The sequence below is a fragment of the Leopardus geoffroyi genome, chromosome B2, assembly GCF_018350155.1.
Source record: "Leopardus geoffroyi isolate Oge1 chromosome B2, O.geoffroyi_Oge1_pat1.0, whole genome shotgun sequence".
NCBI lineage: Eukaryota > Metazoa > Chordata > Mammalia > Carnivora > Felidae > Leopardus > Leopardus geoffroyi.
This window is the reverse complement of record NC_059332.1, coordinates 71,491,742-71,517,900: the sequence shown is the minus strand read 5'-3', so window position 1 is coordinate 71,517,900 and position 26,159 is coordinate 71,491,742. Positions and strand designations below refer to the sequence as shown.

General features: G+C 39.8%; 1 pseudogene; it reads left to right on the top strand.

Moving 5' to 3' along the window:
- Window positions 1-989: 989 nt before the first annotated feature.
- Window positions 990-24,264, top strand: LOC123609917 (annotated as a pseudogene).
- Window positions 24,265-26,159: the final 1,895 nt, after the last annotated feature.

Here is a 26,159-nt window from a genome sequence, read left to right as displayed (position 1 = left end):
GGTGGCTCAATCAGTTAAGCATCCGATTCTTTGTTTTGGCTCAGGTCATGATCTCACAGTTTTGTGAGTGTGAGCCCCACGTCAGGCTCTGCATTGGCAGCACAGAGCCTGCTTGGAATCCTTTCTCTCTCCCTCTCTCTGCCCCTTCCCCACTCAAGCTGTTTCTGTCTCTTTCCAAATAAATAAACAAACTTAAAAAAAAAAACTTAAAAAATGGGGCACCTGGGTGGCTCAGTTGGTTAAGCAACTGACTTCAGCTCAGGTTATGATCTCACAGTTCGTGGGTTTGAGTCCTGTGTTGGGCTCTGTGCTGACAGCTCAAAGCCTGGAACCCGATTCAAATTCTGAGTGTCTCTCTCTCTCGCTCTCTGCCCCTCCCCCGCGCGCGAGTGTGCGCACACGTGCATGCTCTGTCTCTCAAAAATGAATATTTTTAAAAAAACTAAAAGAAGAATACTAGACCCACACCCATCAATAGTTTAATTGAAAACCTATTTCACAAAGAGTTGTTGTCATTTACTTATTTCTTCATTTACCTGTCCAACAGGTATTTGTTGAGTAACAGGGATTCTGCAGTGTGCTTAGGATTAAAATCTGCCCTGTACAGGCTGTAACCTTGCAGATGGATTTTGGCCCATCATAACTTTCCCCGTAGCAATAAAATGTGTGTAATTATCCTAGAAGAATACGAAAGAACTATATTCTTTAGATTGAGTCACAATTTTTAAGGAAGAGCCAAAGAACCTGATTTATTCTTTTTCTTGCAATGAATGATTGCTTGATCCAGGTGGACACTATTTCACAGGTTATTCCACCTGAGAAGAAATTTACCAAGGATTCAATGACAATTTGTGTGGACAATGTGGTCTGTGACCAAGTTCAGAATGCCACCATGGCAAACATCACCAATGCTGATGCAAAACCCCTATTTTGGCACCAAGAAACTTTCTTGGGTCTTCTCTGACAGAAGAAATTGCAAAAAACATGCCATGTGCTCTGATGACACCGATGCCTGGGGGACAGAAACAGGCTGTGAGGAAATTAGGAATGCAAAGTCCTCTGTACAATTCCCAAGAGCTACAGGTTCAGAAACACAAGTGTCCCACAAAGTCCAAGACAAGGCTGGTGCAGCTCAGAAGGAAATGGCTGCATCTTGGGCTCTGAACAAAGCCTCAGTGGTCAGTACCTGATTCCCTAGCACTTTTGTATGAGAAACAGCCAGGCACCAACCACCAAAGATGCTGAAAAGAATTCTATGATTGTCTTTCTCTATTCACAGATTTGTGGTGAGGCATTAAATTACTTTTCTATGACTGTTGTTTCAAATTACCATAAGCTTAGTGGCTTAACACAACACAAATTTGTTCTCTTATAGTTCTAGAAGTCAGAAGTCACAAAATGGGTCTTATGGGCTAAAATCAAGGTATTGGCATGGCCACATTCTATCTAGAAACTTTAGAGGAGAATCCATTTCCTTGCCTTTTCCAGCTCCTAGAGCCTGCTTGCACTCCTGGGCTTGTGACCCTCTTCCTATCTTCCAAGCCAGGAATTGCATCACCCAGACCTCTGCTTCCACTGTCACGTATCTTTGTCTGACTCTCCTGCCTCCCTCTATTCCTTTTAAGGGCCTTCATGTTTACACTACACCCACCCTGATATTCCAGGATAATTCTCCATAAAAAAATCCTTAACTTTATTACAGCTGCCAAGTCCCTTCTGCTGTGTTAGGTATATACTCACAGGTTCTGGGGATTCAGATCTTTGGGGAGCCATTATTCTGTCTACCACACACATCATGGAACAAAATATTGAACTGGAAAGGCCAAAGAAATTAACTTTCAACAATGAAGTAAGAATAGGGAAGGGTGACTGGAATCTCCCCCTTCCCTCCTCTTTGCCCCACATTGACTTTGGCATGCCTAGAACACATAGCAGTTGAAAAGAATTGTTAGCCTGGAAATACCAAGAGACATACAGCTTGGTAATTTATGTAAGAAAATCTCTTAGTTCAATAATATTCAATAGTTCTTTTTTTTAATCATTCATAAGAAGGTTAAACTCTTCCTCTCTGTGGCTTCTACAGTGTCATTATGCACCGTGCAAGCTAGGGCAAAGTCCAATGTGTAGGTTAGAACTTTCTCTCATTCTTTTGCTCACTCTTGCAGAAACTCTATTTGAAGAAAATTCCCCAATACCTGTTTGGTTTCTGAACCCAAACTCTATTGCAAAATCATCCTCACCTCAGAATACACATTTCCTTGCCTGTGTCTGCCAGCACAGATGACAAAGATTCCCAACCCTTCTACCACTTTAAATCTACCACTTTAGAAATAAGAAACAGTGCTGGCTTATTTTAACAGTTTTGAGCCTTCTTTATGAGTGCATAATTCCTTTGTGGGTTGTCTTTTGAACCAGGTAAATACTGTCCTGTAAGAACCTATTTTCAAACATCAGATTTGAAATCCTTCTGTTTTGCTTTTTAAATGAAATTTTCTCTACTGAGCCATAGCAGTCGAGGCAGAACAGCAATTTGAACTAGCTCTTCTAACTATTTGAATAGCTTCAGGACTAATGTGCTTTTTCTAATGTCTGTAGGGAAACAGTGTCTCACACCCTGCTTGTGGTATGCTATTGTGCACTGTGAAGGCCCGGATTAAGATGCCTGGTTCGGGGAGCCTGGGTGGCGCAGTCGGTTAAGCGTCCGACTTCAGCCAGGTCACGATCTCGCGGACCGTGAGTTCGAGCCCCGCGTCAGGCTCTGGGCTGATGGCTCAGAGCCTGGAGCCTGTTTCCGATTCTGTGTCTCCCTCTCTCTCTGCCCCTCCCCCGTTCATGCTCTGTCTCTCTCTGTCCCAAAAATAAATAAACGTTGAAAAAAAAAATTAAAAAAAAAAAAAAGATGCCTGGTTCTTACAGTGCACAATGATACCTATCTGCACACTGGAATACATGACTTGTAGGGCAGAAAATGGCCGATGAAGCTGGGAAGATGCAATCAAACTTGTGAAACAAAGAGAAAAACAATTCCCTGCCTACCTTTTGTCCATTTGCTTCCCACCACTCCCAACCCCCATCACATAAATGAGCCTGATAGAGACAGCTGTCCCCTTGGATCTCTGTTTCCTCATCTGTAACATTAGGAAGCACCCTCCAACTCTTAAAAATCCATGAATTTATGTGCATGGCCCTCCTTCTCTTTGGTCTAGGAAGCCAGCTATTCATTTATATCATTTCTTCTTTGAGGCTCCGAGTTCACCCTGAAAAGCCCAGAAGTTAGGCCATCCTTTCCCAGAGCCACTTTTGGCCTCTGTCCTTGGATTGACAAGACTTGTTAGTCCTAGTTTCAAGAGTAAGCCCTTCACCCCATCTCTGAGCTTGGTTCTACGTTCCGACTTCCCACACCCAGGCTCCTAGCCAAGCTTACTGAACACAAACACAAAACTTAAGTTTTCTAACGTAGAATTCAAGTTGCATTCCCTTACCAAAATTTAAAGTTTGATTTTATCTGCATTCTCAGAAATATAACCCCATCCTGGTTGAAAAATCGCTTATCTGACTTAGAATAACATTTTAAAAATTAATGGAAACCAATGAAACAGAAAATGTGGTGTGCTGTGAAACATGGTTTCTTAGAAACCTTGGAACCTGGAACTTGCTTCTACCAGCTCTGCTCTGCTTTTCCTTAGCAATTTCCTAGCCCAGAGAGGCATGTGCACACATACCTGCCCCTGTGTCTGGTGCAACAAAATGGAGTGGTGTTTTATGGGGCAGTATTTCAATGAATGACTGAAACCTTGATGTCTGGTTCCCCGGGGTGCAATTCCCACATTAGACAATGTGTCTGAGTGGAAGGACTAAGGCTGGGTTGAGGCCTCTGCGTGATGCTCAGTGTCCTGTTATTCTGCTACTGCTAAAAAGGAAAGCACCCACTCAGGACATGCAGCCTTCTGGGCTACAGAATCTGCAGGGTCTTTGCAAAACCACAGTTGCAGAAAGAGATAGTGCTTGAAGAGCTGACTGCATTCTTTGATTTTAATAGAGGTCTTGGCCTAATGCCAGGAATCAAATGGGACAGAAATGTCATCCAATTTATTTGACAGCCTCTGTTTTACAAAAGGTTTGTAAAATATTTTTTTAAGCATAAATCTTTTTAAAGGCATTGATGGTAACCATGCCTGCATGGCTAAAAATCCCAGGGCAAAAGTGAGTTGCTGACCAGCTGTTAACAGCCGAGGAAAGACCAGAGTATAATAAATAGGTGTAACAGATCAACACCCAAATGCTATCATAAAACTTAAAGGATGGCTTGTTAAAACTACTTAACCTCAACTTGAACCTGTCTTTAATTCCTAATGTAACTATATCAAATATTTATAATCATATTTTTGCTCTAATTATTTTTCCCCCATTCTCCCTCTTTTCCCAGTAGGAATCAGTTCAGTTCTATGACCAAAATTTAAAATTTGAGGTACTATATGTAATTAGTGCATAAAAAGAATACCTTTAAGATCCAGAAAAATGCAATGACATGGCACTTTTAGGAAATCATTACATAGGATTTCAAAATAAAATTCAGGCCCTCCAGGAAAACTAGTACCATTATAAAACTATGCCATTATAACCAATAAATATCTTTTTTTTAAGCGTCATTACTATTATATGATTTTTACCCAAGTTGAAGGGCAAAGTTAACATTAGGGTAGAAAACTGGAAGAGATGACAAACATTTCTGTAACATCTGCATTCTGGCCACCAGAACGAAAACTAGATTCAAAACAATGATTTCTAGGAAAATGAAATTCAAGGTCCTCAGGAAAAATTATTTAATGATGGTTTTGTGTGGAAGTCATTATTGTATCTTTGAATAAAAATACGGGTGTTCTTTAAGGTCTATTAGAAGTAATTAAGGCAGTGAGTTATTAGGGGAAAAAACTAAAACTATTGCTAAGAAAGTAACACAGAACAATCCTATGTGAGGTGATGGGATTCATTTCCCAGTTAGGAGTTGTGCTTCACACTCGTGAACCTCCACGTTCAACTGTTGTTTTACGTCACTCAATTCCTTATTTGGTCATTTTTATGGGGCTAGAATGAATGATGCTATCTGATTATTTAGCACCAACAAGAGCCATTCATTTGTAGAGGAATAGTTTTCTAAGTGCAAACCACTAGAAGACACTTTGTGTGCATATGGGCATTGAGGGTATGCATCTGGGTAACTTAAAAGAATTCTCTCAGTTGGAAGGTGGGTGAGGAAAGAGTAAGGAGAATAATATAAGCACTTGAATAATTCTCAAGGATTTAAATCATTCAAAAGAGAGACCATGAGGTCCCTTAACTGTGGTGATAGAATTCAGTGTACTTGAAAAAGTCAGTAAAATACTGTGTAGCTGTGACCTAGCACCCAGAGCGCCACAATAGTCCATTAAGTTCTTCAAAAAATGATGTTTTATGCTCCTTTACTTTAAAAAGATTTTTTTTCTCAATTACATTATCATTGTGGTATAAAAACTTTGTATTTCCATTTTACAAGGTTCAGTAAGAGCTACCTCGTGTCAGACATATTTTTGTGGCTTCCAAATAACTTGTGAAATGCCAGTCACGTTTCTTACATGGTCTCAGCCATAGGTGATCAGAATCGCAGTTTATGAGGTCAGACCTCAGAATGCATAGTACTATGTGGTTGTAATCATTCTTTAACCCAAATTGTGTTCTCTTGTCCACACTACAGCTTCTTCCAAATTCTTTCAGTCTTCTACCTCCTCACAAGGTCAGGGATGACATTGGAAATACATGCTGCAAACAAACCACACAAGGGCAGACTCATCAGTGGTTCTAAAAGTAGTGTCGGGAGAAACAGCTGAGATTCTAATCGAATAAAAAACCCTGCCTCTCAGCCTGGTGCTGGAACCTCTTCTTCAAGCTAGATCAATGTGGTAGGAGAGCTCGCTGCCTATCTAGGTCATGTCGCCTTCAATTAAGATGTAATTACTATCCTGGCAGTCTACCCCTTACCAAGGATAAACAGGTGGGTGCAGTTGGCAGTAACTGATCTCTTTTTCTGACTCAGAAAGAACCTGGCACACTCCCCACAATGGCTGGCAAGTCCCAGAAGCCCCAACATCAGATAATTGCTTGATTGTGACTGGATTAGTCCTGGGGGCTAGAAGTGACGGATAGGAAAAGGGATATAGAAATTGGAATATTTTTCTGTTATATTTGGCATTTTAGTAGAAATAAAACTGGAATCACATTAGAATTTTAATGAAGAGATTTTTCAGCTGAGTCTTAATTAGAATATCAGGTTCTACTCTCTCATCACCTTTCTTTTGCTATACAGCTCTTACCTAGAAATTGGTGTGTATTCACTGTGTGGTGAGGACAATACATGCTCACAAAAGAGAGCCTGCGAGTTAAACCTGCTGGGTCAGGAAAACAAGCAATTATCTGAAAAATTCTGACCCCTAATCTTTTGTGTTCTGCACTGCTCAGATAACTCAGGTGGAGATGGGGGCTTCCAAACTGTCTCAAGATTGCTTCAATTTCCTTCTTTGCTAGGGGAGATTTTGTTGTATTGTGCTTTTTCAGCTGAAAGGTGTTTCAGGCAAGAAGGAGGCTAGACAGACATCGTCCTGGTATCATAGAGGGGGCATGGGTTTTCTGAGAGATTAGCATAATTGCATGTGTTTCTCTTTACTGGTCATTGCTGTCAACACTCCAGAATGCTAATCTGAGGACTCTGGGCTAGTACAGCTTGAGCCTCATGCAAAACTGTTACGGAGGGAGAGAGACCGCTGAGAAGAGCATAGAACCTGTGGTCAGCTCAACCTGGGCTCCTATCTTGGCTCTTCCCCCTGTTTCCCTATACATATAATCCTTCTAGCTCTAGTTCCTGGTCTGAGAGAGGCCAAACTTGGTAGAATTGTTGTGATGATCAGACAAGATGGCCTATATTTACGCAGCTAACAGTGCCTGGGAAATACAAGCAGTTAATATCTCATTTCCCTTCTTGACCACATAGGAAGGATGGCTGTACATTCTGGTTTCCTGTTTTGTCAGTATAATTATTAACAGCGCCCCAAGTGTCCCAGTTAGGATGATAAATTACATAGTAACTCTATACCCAAGTAAAGGAGGTTTGATCACATCCCTCTGTCTTTGTCAGGGAACTTTAGTGGCAAAGAATGAAACCCACTCTAGCCAGCTTAAGCAAGGAGGGGAATTGACAGGTATGGTACAGAGGTAGTTCACCAAATGGCCGGACTTTATCAGGGGCCAGAACTCCGATATTGAGTCTCTGCTTTTCTCTTTCCAGAGGTGCATGTTTCCTTGATTGCTTCTCCTTACACATCTGGTTTTGTCTTTTCTCTTTGGCGCACTGGCTTTCCTTGCTTTAGCACGCATATGGCTACCATTATCTCCAGTTTTATATCATCTTCAGCCCACACTGACTAAAGTCAGATCTTGAATCCTGACTTCCATATTCCTGAATAAAAGGATCCCTGGCTTTTTTTCATATACATAAATACATTCCAAGTACATTGCTTTGGGTCTAGTATCTGCCTATAGCCAAGTCAGCTGTGACTGCAGAGGAAAGAGTGTGTCACATGGTCAGCCCCCCTATTTAACAGGTCTCTGTGAACATTCTCTCTGCAAAGGGAGCCCGGGAAGGTTCTCTAACAAAGAGTGTGGGATGGAGAATAAATGGTTGATGGAGGAAAAGTTGACCTCTCCAGTAACTCCATCCCTTACATATATTATTCTGACATCCCACCAAGGCACATACCTACTCTTGCTCAACAGAAATTATTTCTGTGCTTCCAGAATTCAATCAAACTTATGCTTCTGGGGTCTCATTACTTCAAGTATTTTCTTTGGCCTGGTGAATTTAAAATAATAAATTCGTCTGTCCTCAAGTGCTCATATTTGGCAGGGAATGTTAATGTTCCCTTACCACTACCAGTCAGCATGTTTTCGTTTTCCCAGAGACAAGGTACCTTCAACTAGTGCACCTCAGACTTTTCCAAAAGAGTAGTAGCCTATAAGGACTCATAGAAAGAATTCATACGCTTGGACTTCTGGGATTATAATGAAAAGCAAACATGAAGTTTCTCACATTTTAGCTTTTAAACTCAGTACAAATTTGCATTTTATAAAATATCGATGTTTGTTCTGGTAAAACTTTTCCCTCATAATTTGGCACGAAACCACTGTTCTTGAACAACATACCATGATTCTCCTGTAACTATCTCCAAGCACACTGCCACATGCTATGTATAACCTAGTTGGACAAATGTGGATTTAGCTCAGTAAAAGGGAAATATAATAGTAGAAATCTAGGCATTAAGATAATTGAGTAGAAGATAGATTTTGGACTAGAAGACCTTTGCTTTGGTCTCTCAGATCACATAACATTTGAACATCGGTGTGTAGGGTTGAGTCTGAATGATATTCGTCCTTTGTTCCACTTTCTAGATGTACATATAGCTTCTAATCCTAGCTCTACCTGGGTTCTTTTCCCAACTCTCCAACTAGCTGTGGGATCTTGAGCAAATTACTAGACTTCTCTTTGTCTCAGTTTCCTTATTTCTATGTCAGAGAGGTTAATAAAGGACTACTATAAGAAGAGAGTGAGAAACCATATGTCAACTACCGGGTATGGTGTCTGGCAAATATTCTGTTCTTCTTTCTTTCCTGTCTTCCTTATGCACATAGTTTGCACTCTCTCTCTCATTTCCCATTAACTCACACCCTTCATTACTCTTGTAAGTATACTTGTTTCTTTTGTGAAAATACCTTATTCTGGAGACTTGGGAGGAAAAAAAACAAGGCAGTGCTAAAAAATCAGGCTGGATTCCTGCACAGCTGAGGGTGGCCACTTGTTTCTTCTGTCCAAATGTAAAGGAAATGTTTCTTGTACTGTCACTCACATCCACCCTTTCTTTCCTCTTCTTCTTTCACATACCATATGGAACCCAGAAATGAAAGGTTACCAAAGAAAGCTGGCACAAGCAGTTTCAGAATTTAAGGCTTTAAAGCAAAAGTATCTGAAAGGACCATCCAGTTCTGGAAAGGCTACAGATAACATAGAGAAAGCACCAGCGACTACCTTGGGGGATCTCTCTGGGCTTACCTCCTGTTTTGTGCCTAGTTTCTACCTTTCTACCAAGCCCATGCTCCAGTATCTCTCCCCTTGATCCTCCTATGCCAGCTCTGGCTCTTAGAAGCCCAGGCTGGTTTCCACTTGTCCAGAAGGCAGGTTGAGGGCAGAAGTGGATTTCACCTTCCTGTTAAATTCTTCCTGAATGATTTCTCAGAGAACAATATAACATGGACTCAAAACTTGGGGCCCAGGAAAGGAAGAAGCCCATTCTGTAATTGGATAGATTTACCCAAGTGCTATTACCTAAGTAAGGATAGAGCAAGATGGTATAAGACTACTGGCAGACCACAAAGAGAAGGGCAGAGTACAGGACTGTAGCACAGTTCTGTTGTTTCAGGGACGTGGAAAATAAACCAACCTGGTAGTTCCTTGAAGGCCCTTCGCCTCAAGGCTATGTTATATTGTAAACTCCAGCATTCACTCACCTTCCTTCTCTGCCCCTATACAACTATACAAGGTGGAATCCCAAGGCGGGAGAGTGGCAAGGAGAACCACTACCTGTAAAGGGCCTGATAAAAGGATTGTCTCAGTTTAGGGAGAACCAGGTATTTGCAAGTCAGCTTTTGTCATAAAATCCTGAGTAAACCACAGCTTAGTGGCTTACAGTAAGAAGCATTTATTCTCACACTCATGGATCTGGAGATCAGCTGGGGTCTGCTGATCTTGGCTGCAGGCTGGGTTCAGTCCTGTTCTACATGTGTTGAGTCTAGAGCCAAGGCTAAAGATGCTACTAGAAGCATCTCATAGTTGATCACAGGGGCTCAAGAGCCAAGCAGAATTGAAGCAAGTACATAAAGACTCTACTTGAGCCACATCCTCCAACATTTTGCTGACCAAAGCAAGTCACATGGCCAAGCCTAGAGTCAATGGGACTAAGGGATTATACTCTACCCCAAGCAGAGGGAGTCAAAGGACTATCTGCTCACCAATAATCTATTCTATTACATCAGATTTAGCCAAGTGAGTTTCCCACTACCAATTTGTTGAATCCTAGCAGCTTAGAATTGGGAGTTAATTGTCATCTAGCACAAACTCCCTTCCCCAATACAGGGATACCCTCCACAGCATTTCTAAGAGGTGGTGGTGGAGCCCCAGTTTAACATGTCACTCAACCTAGACCTTTTTTTTTTTTATCTTTGAGAAAGCATTTTATAAAGTTCTCATGTCGGAAAACTCTTAAGTTACACACAAATCTGCTTACTTTGTCATATATCTTGGATTTGGATCTTGGAGTCAACACATAAAGCATGTAGTCTCTTGTCCAGATAGGTCTTTGATAAGCATATGCTTAATGGGGCTGTGGCCTCCATAGAGGGCCTCAGAGCAAGTTCTAGAGCAGGCTTCCTCCATCAAATCCTGGCTCTACCACTTCTAGCTATTTATACTGTGTCTCACTTTCATTTATGTATAAAATGGGATAATAATATCCATACTACACTATTAGGCTTGATCAAGGTAATGCCTATAGCACACTGTAGTAAGTGCTGGATAAATACTGGCTATTATAGGCCTGAAGAAAATAATTGTTAACTCACATTGTCTTCAGATTAAATATCCTGTATTCTTTCTACTGTATTGTAATCAACGGTCTAGTTTAACACTATTTGTCAGCTGTGATCTCAACAGGGACAAGGGAGATCATCCATATTCCCCCTGACTTTCAGGACGGCTGGCTTGTTAGTGCAGCCCAGGATGGAATCAAGCGTTCTACAGGTCCAGTACATTGTTAACTCCCCCGAGGATGCACTCTCCCACCCTGGCTTAGTTGTATCCAAACGTACTGTTATCTAGTAGTCTTCCTGATGCTATATTTCTTCAGGAGACTTTTCTTAAAATTTAACACATAGTTGTATCATATCCTTACTAAAGCTTGCTGCTTACTAGGATTATTTTATGCTTTTAAGATATTTTGGAATCCTGAGTTTGTTGTACTTGTCCCAGTTTTTTTTTCTTAACCTCTATAATTTTTTACACCAAATTGTTAACTACAGGTACTATGTTAGACAGCAGATCTCTAGAACGTGTTCATCTTGTATAACTAACTTTATACCCACTGAATGACAGCTCACCACTTCCCCTCTTCTCCCCATCTTTTGGAAAGCACCACTCTTTTCTGCTTCTATTAGTTTGACTATCTTATATATCTTGTATAAGTGGAATCAGGTAGTATTTGTCCTTCTGTGACCGACTTATTTCACTTAATGTAATTTCTTTTCAGGTCTATCCATGTTGTTACAAATGATAGGATTTCCTTCTTTTTAAAGGCTGAATACTATTCCATTATATGTACCAACCACACTTTCTTTACCCATTTATCTTTAAGGGGACCCTCGGGTTGTTTCCATATTTTGGCTACTGTGAATAATGTTTCAATGAACATGAGAGGGCAGATCTATCTTAAAGTTCCTGATTTAAATTCTTTTGGATATACATCCAGTGGTATTACTGGATTATATGGTAACTCTATTTTTAATTTTTTGAAATTTTACCTCCATAATTTTGATCCGTTTATCTTTATGATTTCATCCAAATCACTAATAGCTATGTTGAACAGGGCTCTGGATTCTTTAACTCAATTGTCAACAACATATTAAGCATACACTAAATTTCAGGCTACTTGCAAGGTAGCAGGAATACAGTGAGTAAGAGAAGCAGCCATGGTCCCTACGCTCATGGGGCTTACAGCTTAGTGGAGAAAATAGACATAGATTATACAGTCATATACATAAATTATTATAAGAGATGATAAATATTGGGAGGAAAAATAGAAGGTGTGAATCCCCACCTGACCTGGTGTAAGGATTCAAGAGAGTTCCTTGAGCAGGTGCTATTTGAGTTGGAAAGTCACAAGGTGAAGAGGGGAGGGCACTGCAGGCAAAGGGCTAGTGATAGAGCCTGCATGGTCAAGAGATAAGAGAAGGCATGGGAGTGGCATGAAGCAAGGGCCAGTTTAGAAGTTGAGTTTTTATTGAGGGAGCAGTGGAAAGCTTTGAAAGTTTCAAAGCAGGGAAAAAGCACAGTCAGATTTTCTTATATTTTTAAGTTTATTTATTTATTTTGAAAGAGAGAGAAAGAGAGAATCCCAAGAGAGAATCCCAACATGGCGCTGGAACTCATGAACCATGAGATCATGACCTGAGCTGAAATCAAGAGTTGGACGCTTAACCGACTGAGCCACCCAGATGACCCAGAGCTTTATTCTTAAAAGATCACTCCATGGAGTGAGGTTTAGAGAAGGCAAGAGGGTTTATGGGGAGACCATTCAGGAGGCTACTGTAGTAACTCAGGTGAGAGATGAAAGCTGTTTGGACTAGGGTGTCAGTAGTAGAGATGGAGAGAAATGTATAGATTTAGGAATCCAATCCAATTATAATCCTATTTTTCCTATTTAGGAATAAAATAAGTATGCCTTATTGATAATTTGTATATGAGGAATAAGGAGAAGAGGTATAAAGGACGGCCCTTACCTTTTCATTTTTGTAACTATGTGAATAGTAGTGCTCTTGATTATGACAGGGAGTACTGGAGGTACAGCAGGTTTGGGAAGTAAATATGTTTGATTTCAGACATGTAGGGTTTGAGTACCACTGAAACAACCAAATAAAGACGTTGAGACTAGAAACAGCAAACACGTGTCATGTTACACGTCAGGTGCTGTTCAAAGCACTTTATACATATGAACTGATGTAGTGTTATTATCTCATTTTATAGAAGAGGCAACAGAGGCACAGAGAGGTTAAGTAGTCTTCCCAGAGCCATGCAGTCAGGAGAGAGTATAATACCTAAGTTTGGGCCTGAGGTAGAAGGTCTGGACTGAAATTATAGATTTGAGAATCACTGGCAAGCTATAGGTATGGAGGAAATTGCTCCAGGAAGATTGCATAGAGTAAAAGGAGCTGAAAGTTGAGATAGGAAAACTCTCCACAATCTGTAAATAAGGCCGTTATGATGGCTGCACATTCTTTTGAGGCATCCTGAGTCACTGTTTACAGACCCACCCATGGATTATTTAATTTTCTAGGAAAATATACCATAGCTTAACTTTGCATCTTTTCATTATTAATTAAGGGCTTACTCTGTGAAGTTCCATTTACTTGTATGTTTGTGGCTGGTAGATAATGCAAATTTGTGAAAGAGTCCCATTTTAACTTCCGAGAATTTGCCTATGATAGAAGTGGGTCTTGAATATCTTCAACAATTTGGGGGACATTTTAGCAGCCACAAATCCACCCACTATACCTGAGCCCGTATTTCTCCTTCTTTTCATTTATTCTTTCTTTAAAAAGTATTACTGGAGAAGTACTTAGCACAAGGCATTGTATAAAGCTCAGAACATGGGAAAGAGAAATTGAAATATGAAATGATAGCTTTCAGGTGCTTATGGTCTATGGGGGAAAAACAGACAAATCAGCAGGAAGCCATAATATGAAAAATGTCATACAAGAAGAATGCTATGAATTGTAAGACTTGCAGTAGCCCTAAAATGATGAAGGAGACTTTGTCAGGTAGAAATGAGAAGGATGGAATAACATGAACAAAAGCAACACAGAGCAAAAGAAGATATCATGTTAATGTTTGGGTGGCATTCACGTACCCTTTGCTTTGGCAGTCTGCTCTGTGCCAGTGTAGATTTGGGGGGAATCACTTAACCAGAAACCCAAGCTGGCTCTCAGCACTTACTGCCTGCCTTCCCAAAGGCCCACAAATGGTTCATGGCCACAGAATCCCCTGACGTGTGACTCCTCATCTTGAATGCAGAGGGACATTATATTCATTCCAATTGTTACATATGCCCTTTTCATTGCTTTGGGCATGACATCCATATGGGATTTTTGAGTCAAGAACCAAAGTTTGCCTTTAACTATAGAAAAGAATCTATAAAAAAAGGGAAGTAAAAAATAGTTACATGGATTTATGGATTTATTTTCCTGAGGAGGCAGCTTTGAAACTCACGCAAAGAATTGACAAAACAACTATCCAAACGTAGATCTTCAGAAACAATGTTCCTAAGCAAGTCCTGTGTATTTACTGGAGGCAGTCCTTTCCTGTGCCCTGGAAGGTGGCACTCAGCATGAGAAGGCTGTTACTACATAGTGGGCACTGTGCAAGCTTCCTTCACTTGATCATTCTTAATCCTCACAAAAACCCGGAGGATTGTTCTTTCCATTTTACAGAAAAGCAAGGGGACTTTCAAAAAGAGTAAGCAGAGTGCCAAAGGTCATGGAACTGGGGTTTAACCCCCATCTTCTAACTTCAAGCGCACAAATGTAAAAGCAATTAGACATCAGGTACCATTTCCGGTTTGGGCTTCCTGGCTCGATTGGCAGATTACTATGAACCCATGTCCTTCTTGTACACTTGGGATTACCAGCCACATTCTGATGGTGCCAAGAGGAGGCCCCAGACCACTAGGTCTTTGCATTTTACTGGTCCAGGGGCTTTACTCTCAGAACTTCCTGTTAACTCCTCAGAAAATCTTATCTAAGATCTTCATTATAAGAAGACATCTAAGTAGACTATGCCATTAATAAAAACTGAACACTTAGGTAGGGGCTAGAAATAGGATCTCAATCTATAGGAGCCAGATCAGAGAGCTTCCACAAAGAATAAATAGCACCTTCCTTGCCTCCAGAAGAAACCTGGTGTTTTACACCTATGCAGTTCATTTTGTGTCTGCAAATATTTATCAAATTTATATTATGTGCCAAGCACTACTCTGTGACAGAGGTCACCTAGAATGGTAAAACATAAAAGGTGTAGTCCCTGACCAAAGAAAATTATGTTTTCAGTGACTAAGGGAGATCAAATTTGTGCAAGGTGCCATTAAATGAGGGTCTGAGGACTCTTTGTGGGAATTTAAACTGGGATAGCCTATTTGGATGACAATTTTGCAGTATCAAACAACATTTTATATATGTACATTCTTTGATACAGGAATTTCACATCAATAAGTTTATCCACAGAAGTGCTCACATACATATGCAAAGATATATTTAAATGTAGCAGGATTTTTTTTAACAATAGAATGTCAGAAAATAAATGGCCATCTTAAGTATTGCATTGAAAACAAATTACATTTTTATGTGCTGATATGAACAGTCCATATGTTCATATCTTCATATGCAATTCCCAAAACAATGCAGAATAAGATTTAATTTATGAAAAATATTACCTTCAATTACATGTGTGTGCCTGCATACACGTGCACACATGTATGTAAATGCCAAGCAAAAGTTCTGGGTGGACACACAAGAAATTTCTGATAGGACTTCCTTCTGGAGGCAGGAATGGGACAGAGAGTGGGGGTAAAGATGTTCTTCCATTTTTTGCTATACATAGTTCTATGTAATTTAAATTGCTTTTTATCACCTTGGATATTCATTTAAAATAGCTTGAGGGAAAAAAATAAAATAAATAAAATAGCTTGAGGGGACACCTGGGTGGCTCGGTCAGTTAAGCATCTGACTCTTGGTTTCAGCGCAGGTCGTGATCTCATGGTTCATGGGTTTGAGCCCTGCATCAGGCTCTGTGCTGGCAGCGCTGAACCTGCTTGGGATTCTCTCTCTCTTCTCTCTCTTCCCCTGCCCTGCTACCTAACCCCTTTCTCTCTCTCTCTCTCTCTCTCTCTCTCTCTCTCTCTCTCTCACACACACACACACACACACACAAAATAAAGAAATAAACTTAAAAATAAAATAATAAAATAAAATAAAATAGCTTCAAAGTTGTGACACTGGAAAAGCACAGTGTGCTGTAGAAATTCAGGAAGGTAATAAATGGATTCCTTCTGTCCTAGGGAAATCACAGAGGATGAAGAGATACATTTAGATGTTAGGCCTCGAAGGATCAGAGGTGTTTTAAAACAAGAAAGTATTCCAGATGAGGAAATGGAGTGAAAAGAAAGCATGCTGTGCCTTCTACAAGGAGCATTTTGACAACTAGCAGAGGGCCTGGGCGCTCAGGAGTTCAAAGGACTGAACTGAAGTATTAGCAACTCTGAGAAACTTTCCATGATCCTCCTCCTTTAATTTGGATCCTTTCTGTGTTTGCCCATTGCTTGTATTGTCCTAGGTGTTTGATGAGTATTTTAGACAAAGTAAATTAAATTACCACTAATTGTCATTAATTATTTAATGCACACTATTCATGTGCACACCTCCGCGGCAGCACTTATTAAGTTCCACTGTGATTGTCTCCCTTATTCGATGATCAGTCTTTGGGAAATAAATATCTTTTCTCTTTTTATCTACTAGGGCTAGTACTCAAAACAGAATAGACAATTCAAAAATTTTGTTGAATAGATGAATATGCCAATAAACAATCAAGCATGAGATAAAAAAAAATAGTACATATAGAAATGAAAAGGCGAGGGGAGGCTGGTGCTCAACTATAGACAGCTGTGAATGCCAGACCAAGGCACTTTGGCTTATTCCGATGGCAGGGGGAAACCACTACAATTTTTGTGCAAGCAATGGTATCATCAGGGTTGGCTGAAGGATGGAAGGGAAGAACAACTGTTAAGCTCTTCAAATAGTCAAGATATATAAAACTACCCAAATCAGATCAGACTTGGTTCAGTTGGAAGAAAAAGTATCACAGTGAGAACAAATAGAGGGAACACAACTTAACATATTTTTATCACCATCTGTATATCATGGAGAACAGTTCAGCGTTTTCTTTAGGGGAGACAGAGAGACCAGGAGAGTACCATAGAAAGGGAAGCAGCAAGAATCAACAGATGACTCTGTAGCTAACGGCAAAGATCACCCTGTTGCCTATTTTCCAGGACAGCTTCTTAATTTCATCCATGCACAAAATACAGTTGATCTGTATGATCTGTCTGCTCACATTTGCTCCTTAGCAAGGAGTCTGGTTCAAGAAAACTTTGAAACAGCAAAAGACCTTTGCTCATTTGTTTTAAGATAAGAAAGCAAGAAATAGGGGCAGCCTTTGTTATTCTAACAAACAATGTTGTAGGTACAAAGAGAACTGGAGAATGTAAAAAGGTAAGGAGAATTCTGAGTTACTGAAGCATAAAGTTCCTAGGGCCCCTTGTAGCTTTCTTTACTACATGTTGCAGAAAGGAAATAAAATTGATGTCAGATGAAATATTTACTGTTTTGACTGAAGAAACATGAAGAATTGGAAGCTCTTTATACTAATAAACTCCAGGGACCATTTTCTGCTGTCAAATTCTAGTGGCAGCATTTGGCAAAGCAATGCATAAAACTCTGGTGGCAAACTCTTCAGTCACACGCAGAGACATCATGGAGGTAGCCAAGGGAGGAAGGAGTGACTTTGTGGACCTCTTACAGAGCAACAATTTTCTTCTCAAAATGAGAAAACAAACTTAAAAAAAGTTGTAACGCATATGACTTTAGAAGCAGCTTAATTTGTGTCTGATTTCCTCAGAGTCCAGATATAAAACACGAAAGTTTTCTCCTTTTACCTCTGAAAAGACACATTACTTGGGTTTCGTTTAGCTCAAAGTGGAAAACTGGGTAAGTGGAATTATAAAATAATGAGGCAGACTTTTCAAGCGAACGTTAGAATCTATATGCAACTGGTATTTAGCTGGGCAGCCAGAGGAGCTCCTCGTTTGGTACAGTCTACCCCTCCAAAGCAATTCCAACGAGGAGGCCACTGTCCAGGCCAGGAAGGGAATTTCTCTAGGAACTGACTCTAGAGTGAGCTTATCAAAAATGCCAGGAAAGCATGTCGGTAGCTTTGCAATCCACCCTGTTTTCTCCTATGAGATGGCCATTGCTATATTAGCCCCCTGTGAGTTTCAATACGGATTTCCCTCTGTAAAGCTCTCGTCCTGCTTCCGCAGGCAAAAAGGGCAGGACAGGGAAGGAAAAGAGTGCTCAAGGAGTGTATATACATTTTCTTTGTTCATTGATGGACATTTAAAATCTTTCCATGTCTTGACTATTGTAAATAATGCTATAATGAACATGGAGGTGTTCAAGGTGCTAAAATGTAAAACCTTGGGACAAAAATAGCAAGCCAAATGACATGTTTAAAAGGAGCCTACTGGGGTCCTTTACCTGTGATTCCTTACAGTATGATAAACTTAGAAATAGCAGTCAGCTAGGCAGTCTCCGTGGAGCAGGCTTCTGAGTTTTGTATCTGCAGAAAACAGTTAACATAGCAGGTTTGAAACTTCTATCCTTAGAAAAGCACGCTAGCAATGTTGGCTCTTGGCTGGCATCTGAGAATTTGAATTTGGGAAGTGTTTCCTTAACTGATAAAGGTGGTTTAATGGGGCTAAATTGTTTGTACTAACAATGTCATTTCTACTGAACAATGACTTACTTTCTGGGAGTCCAGAAGTTTGGTATGTGCTAGGCAAAGGGTGCCTATATGACCAAGGCACAATAAAAACATTGAGCATTAAGTCTCTAATGAGCTTCTCTAGTAGCCATTTCATGTATTTTTATATCTTTTTGCTGGATTAATTATATCCTGTGTGTCTCTATGGGAGAGAACTCTTGGAAAGGCAACTACAACCTGGCTTCCTCCAGATTTTTCCCCACATGCCTTCTTCCTTTTGCTGATTTTGTTTTGTATCCTTGTGCTGTAATAAATAATAGCTATGAGACAATGATATACAGAGTCCAGTCTGTAATTTTAGCCAATCACCAAACCTAGGAGTGATCTGTGGGCACCCCTGCTCCATCTTTACTGTACCCTATACCTATGATCAAGTTACCTATATAAGTTCTTAATTAGTGCCATTTTCAGGAGCTCATTCAGTGGGACTTGATGGAAACAGAGCGTCAGGGTGATTTCTAAATAGACAAAAGGTAACAAAGGGGATAATGCAGTTTATCCAGATCCCATTGACTCTTTTGGAGTTTCATATATGAAACTTTCATTATTTTTGTGTTCTATTTAGTATGCGTTATTATTATTACAGTTACTGTTTGGTGTGTGCTTTTTATAGTGTCATACTCAAAAAAATTCATATAAGGAACTCGTTACAAAAAAAATCCAGTCTGATTAAAAACTGGGCAGGAGATGTAAATAGACATTTTTCTAAAGAAGACATACAAATGGCCAACAGATACATGAGAAGATTCTCATCATCAAAAATCATCAAAAAAATGCAAGTCAAAACCACAATGAGATATCATCTCACATCCATTAGAATGGCTATTATCAATAAGACAAGAAATAAGTGTTGGTAAACACTTCCGTGTTCATTGTAGCATTATTTACAATAGCCAAGGCATGGAAAAAATTTAAATGTCCATCAATGAATAAAGAAAATGTATGAAATATCATTCAACCATGAAAAAGAATAATATCTTGCCATTTGCAACAACGTGGATGGACCTTGAGGGCATTATGCTAAATAAAATATGTCAGATAAAGACACATACCATATAATCTCACTTATATGTGGAATCTAAAACCAAAAACAAAATCAAACTCATAGATACAGAGAACAAATTGGTGGTTGCATGTCTGTAGCTTTATAGCTTTACAACAACTGGTGGTTGCCAGAGGTGAGGGGTGGGTGAAATGGGTGAGGGGGGGTCAAAAGGTACAAATATCCAGTTACAAAATGCTTAAGTCATGGAGATGCAATGTGCAACATGGTGGATGTAGTTAATAATACTGTATTGCATATTTGAAAGTTGCTAACAGACTAATCTTAAAGGTTATCATCATAAAAAAAAAGAAAAATTTTATAATTATGTATGGTGACTAATGTTAACAAGGTATTGTGGTGACCTTTTTGCAATCCTAATCCTCAGTGTCTCAGAATGTGATTGTATTTGGAGATAGGCTCTTTAAATAGCTACAGATATGTCATGTTTTACTGCATTTCAGATACTGCATTTTTCACAAATTGGAGGTTTATCACAACCCTGCATCAGGTCTATTGGTGCCATTTTTTCAACATTTGTTCACTTTGTGTCTTTGTGTCACATTTTGGTAATTTTTATCATATTTCAAATTTTTCATTATTATTGTGTTTTTTATGATGATCTATGATCAATGATCTTTGATGTTACTAATTGTAATTGTTTTGGGGCAACACAAATCATGCCCATATAAGACAGTAAACTTAATCGATATATGTTGTGTGACTGCTTCACTGACCACGGTTCTCCCAACTATCTCTCTTTGCCCAGGCTTCCTATTCCCTGAGGCACAACTGCATTGAAATTAGGCCAATTAATAACCCTACAGTGGCCTCTGAGTGTCCAAGTGAAAGAAAGAGTCACACGTCTCTCGCTTTAAGTCAAAAGCTAGAAATGATTAAGCTTAGTGAGGAAGACATGTTGAAAGTTGAGATAGGATGAAAGCTAGACCTCTTGGTCCAAATGGGTAGCCAAGTTGTGAGTGCAAAGGAAAAGTTCTTGAAGGAAATTAAACGTGTTTCTTCAATGAACACACACACATAGTGAAGTATAATAGTCCTATCGCTTATATGGAAAAGGTTTTAGCGGTCTGGATAGAAGATCAAACCGGCCACAACATTCCCTTAACCCAAAGCCCAATTCAGATCAAGACCCTAACTCTCTTCAGTTCTATGAAGGCTAAGAGAGGTGAGGAAGCTGCAGAAGAAAAGTACTACACTAGCAGAGGTTAGTTCATGAGGTTTAAGGAAAGAAGCTATGTCTGTAACCTAAAATTATAAGGCAAAGCAGCAAGTGCTGGTGTAGCTGCACCAAGTTCTCCAGAAGTTCTAGCTAATGAAGGGGGCTGCACTAAACAACAAATTTTTAATGGAGATGAAAAAGTCCTCTATTGGAAAAAAGATGCCATCTAGGACTTTCATAGCTAGAGAGGAGAAGTTAGTGTCTGGCTTCAAAGGACAGGTGACTCTCTTGTTACGGGCTAAGGCAGCTGGTGACTTGAAGTTGAAATCAATACTCATTTACCACTCTGAAAAGCCTACAATCCTTAAGAATTATGTTAAATCTACCCTGCCTGTGCTCTACAAATGGAACAACAAAGCCTGGATGACAGCACATGTTTATAGCATGATTTACTGAATATTTGAAGCTTCCAAATGAGACCTACTCCTTAGAAAAAAAAGACATCTTTTAAATTCTGACTACTCATTGACAATGTACCTGATCACCCAAGAGCTCTGATAGAGATGTGCAATGAGATTAATGTTGTTTTCATGCCTGCTAACACATTCTTCAGCCCATGAATCAAGAAATAATTTCAACTTTCATGTCTTACTTAAGAAATACATTTTTAAGGCTAGAGTTGCCATAGATAGTGATTCCTCTGATGGAACTGGCCACAGTAAATTGAAAACCCTCTGGAAAGGATTCACCATTCCCGATGCCATTAAGAGAATTTGTGATTCATGGGAAGAGGTAAAAATATCAACATTAACAGAAGTTTGGAAGATGTTGATTCCAACTCTCATTGATGACTTTGAGGGGCTCAAGTCTTAGTGGAGGAAATAACTACAGATGGAAATGGCAAATGGTGGAAATGGCAAAAACAACAAAAACAACGACTAGAATTAGAAGTGGAGCTTGAAGATGTGACTGAATTTCTGTAATTTCAGGATAAAACTTGAATGGACAAGAGATTGCTTCTCATGGATGATTAAAGAAAGTGGTTTCTTAAGATGGAATCTCCTCCTGAAGATGCTGTGAAGATCGTTGAAATGATAAAGGATTTATAATATTACATAAATTTAATTGATAAATCAGCAGTGTTTGAGAGAACTGCCTCCAATTTTGAAAGAAGTTGTACTGGGGGTAAAATGCTATCAAACAGCATCAAATGCTACTAAGAAAGAGCATCAATTAACTCTTCATGAAAAGAAGAGTTCATTGATGTGGCAAACTTCACTGTTGTCTCATTTTAAGAAATTGCCATAGCTACCCCACCTTCAGCAACCACCACCTTGATCAGTCGGCAGCAATTAACATTGAGGCAAGTCCCTCCACCAGCAAAAAGTTATGACTTGCTGAAAGCTCAGATGATGGTTAGCATTTTTTAGCAATAAAGTAATTTTTAAATTAAAGTATGTGCATTTTTCAGGCATAATGCCATTGCATACTTAATAGACTACAGCATAGTATAACCATAACTTTATATGCACTAAGAAACCAAACAATTTATCTGACTTGCTTTGTTGTGGTCGTCACTTTATTCCAGTGGTCTGGAACCAAACCCACAATAACTCTAAGGTATGCCTCTAATAATTAAGATTAAGTGAGATCATCAGGGTAAGTAGGCCCTAATCCAATATGACTGGTGTCCTCATAAAAGGAGGAGATTAGGACACAGACAGAGGGACAAGTATATGAAGACAAAGCAAGAAGGCAAATATCTGCAAGGCCAGAGAGGCCTCAGAAACCAAACCTGTTAACATCTTTGATCCTGAACTCTACTCTCCAGAATTGTGAGAAAATAAATTTCTTTTGTTCAGTTCACACAGTCTTTTGTACTTTGTTATGGCAGCCCTAGCAAAATAATAAAGAGTAAAAAAGAGAATAATATGGTGGTACCTAGAACAGGATATATGAGTCACAACATTTTTTGTTATATTTATGGTAGAGTTTTAAGTACATTTCTATACTGAGAGAAAAGAGATGGTAAAGCAGGCCTAGAAACCCAGTCCAGGAGTTTTCTTACATCATCTCACTAATTTCTAGTTTATAACATGGCAAGATTCACTATATTCACTTGGCTGTGTCAATGCAGTAAGCATGTGTTCATCATGAGACTGGTATTTTTCTAATGTTGATAAACCAGACCAATAAATAGACTGACCTACCCTTGAATTGGTAGGTAGGACCTGGTTGTCTATGGGTGAAGAAAAATTTAAATAACCCCACTTCAATAAGTTGTGTTAACTAAATAAACATTTCACCATTTTTATAACTTTTATTCAGATATTCAATTCATTTGCTGTTGAGTAGCAAAATTATTTTTGTTTTAATGTTTAATCAACAATATTTTAACTTGCACTTTTTAAAATTAAGTAGATAGATTCTATCTGTGCAGTAGCATATAGCTAATTTCCATAAATGGGACACAACAGATTCTGGTCCAAGATGGCAATGTAGGAAGAAGACCGTGAACTCACCTTCTCCTCAGACACACCAAATCTTTACCTATTTATGGAGGAATTTCTCTGAAAAAGAACTGAGGGCTGATTGAAGAGCTTCTGCACAACAGTAAATAGATCACATAGAGAACCAGAGAGATGGAGACACGGGAACAAAGAGAACCCCCACCCGTGATGCTGCAAATCGCAGTAGGGAGTGATAGTACTGAGAGATCATGAGCAGATTCATCTGCCCTGGGTCACAGAAAAAACAAAGCCAGTTTAAAAGGTCAGCTAGAATATAAAGAAATCAGCCCTAAGGCCCTGGGAAACAGCAGGGAGGCACCAGAACTCTCTCTGGGTTGGAGAGGCTGGCGAGCATGATAGTTGATGCTCATCCTCCACCTTGATAGTACAGCTGGAAGCAGGATCTGGGCACCATAGTCAGCCTACGAGCTCAATGAGCCCAAGATCCCTAGCCCACACCAGCCCCAGCTGTCCCACGAATGTGGCACTAGCACGGCACATACCAGTCCTGGTCAGTGTTCAACCATCTCACCAAGTGAGCTCACCAAGTGAGCTCACCAAGTGAGCTCACCAAGTGAGCTCCAATCATCTCACCAAGGTGACACAGGCACAAAGCATCCTGAAACATGCCAGGCCCATAACACACAGCTCCAGACAACTTGCCAGGGCATTTCCAGTGCAGAGCACCCTGGAAACCCCAGCCTGCCTCAACTCCAGCTGTTATGCCAGGGTGCACCCTGGATGGAACACCCAGGAAACCCCACCTTGTGCTGCCTCAGTTCCAGTTGCCCCACCAGTGTCACTGGTGAGGAGTGCCCAGGACCACCTGGACTGTGCCCTGCCTCAATTCCTGCCACACCACCATGATGCCCTCTGCATAGAGAACCCTGAGACTTTCCCAGCCTGTGCCTGCTTCAGCTTTAGCCATATTGCCAGGGCATCCTCTGTGCAGAGAACACCAAAACCACCGCCCCCCCCCCACAAACACACCCACTTTAGCTCTGGCCGTCCTACCAGAGCAGGCCCAGCATGAAGTGCCTGGGGACTCCCCAGTTCACACCAGCCATGGCTCCAGCCAGCCAACCAAAATCACCAGCACACACAGTCTATATAGGGGATGACCATACATAAGAACATCCCTTCAAATATAGAAGTAGTTGTTTGCCTAATTCATAGAAACAAATCCAAAAATTTAGTCAAAATGAGGAAACAGATGTATATGCTTCAAATAAAAGAATTAGTCAGGGGACTCACAAAATAAAAAGATGGAAAATAAGACAATATGTACATAAAAATGAAAGTAAAAATGAAGTTCTTTTAGGACATGTTCCAACTTAAGTGGCCACCAACTTAACATAGACTGCTATATGTTTTGGATGTTATATATGAACCTTATAGTAACCACAAACCAAAACCTATCATAGATACACAAAAAATGAGAAAGAAAGCCAAGCATAACAGTAAAGAAAGCCATCATTCACAAGGAAAGAGCAAAAGAAGAAGGAAAACGGAACTACAAAAACAACCAGAAAAGAAACAAAATGACAATGAGTACATACCTTAAATGTAAATGGACTAAAAGTTTCAATAAAAAATAGAGTGACTGAATGAATAGATAACAAGACCCATCTATATGCTGCCTAAAAAAGAGTCACTTCAAACTTAAAGACACATAAAGACTGAAAGTGAAACAATGAAAAAAAGAGTTCCATACCTGGAATAAAACAAAATAGCTGGGGTGCGTCGGTGGCTGAGTTGGTTAAGCATCCAACTCTTGATTCCAGCACCGGTCATGATCTCCCAGTTGGGAGATTGAGCCCCATGTGGGGCTCTGCACTGACAGCATGGAGCCTGCTGGGGATTCTCTCTCCCCCTTTCTCTCTTCCCCTCCCCGACTCATAGACACACACACACACACACACACACACACACACACACACTCTCTCTCTCTCTCTCTCTCTCAAAATAAATAGACATTTTTTTTAAAAAGCCAAGATAGCAATACTTACATCAGACAAAATAGAGTTTAAAACAAAAATAGTAACAAGAGAAAAAGAAAGGCACTAACGATAAAAAGGTCAATCCACCAAATGCATATAACAATTATAAATATTTATACACCCAACACTGATGCATGTAAATATAAAAAGAAAGTACTAATAGACATAATGAGAGAAATTGACGGTGATATAATAATAGTAGGGGATTTAGCAATCTACTTACATCAACATATAGATTGTCAAGGCAGAATGAAACAAGGTCTTTAAATGAAACATTATACTGAATGGATTAACAGATATATATAAAACATTCTACTCCAAACCAACAGAATGCACATTCTTTTCTTTGTGTTTTAATATTTATTTTTTATTTTTTTAATGTTTATTTATTTTTGAGAGAGAGATACAGAGCATAAGCAGGGGAGGGACAGGGAGAGAGAGAGGAAGACACAGAATCCCAAACAGGCTCCAGGCTCTGAGCTGTCAGCACAGAGCCCGAGGTGGGGCTAAAACCCATGAACTGCGAGATCATGACCTCAGCCAAAGCCAGACGCTTAACTGAATGAGCCAGCCAGGCACCCCAATATTTTTTTTTATTTTTAAGTTTATTTATTTATTTATTTTAATAGAGACCAAGCAAACGAGTGTAAGTGAGGGGCAGAGTGAGAGGGAGAGAGAATCCCAAGCAGGCTCTGCACTGTCAGCATGGAGTCTGACATGGGGCTCAAACCCACAAACCATGAGATCATGACTTGAGCCAAAATCAAGAGTAGGACACTTAACTGAATGAATCACTCAGGCGCCCAGAATACACATTCTTTTCACTACACATGGAACATTATTCAGGATAGACCACGTGTTAGGCCACAAAACAAGTCTCAATAAATTAAAAAATACTGAAGTCATATCAAGCATCTTCATACAATAG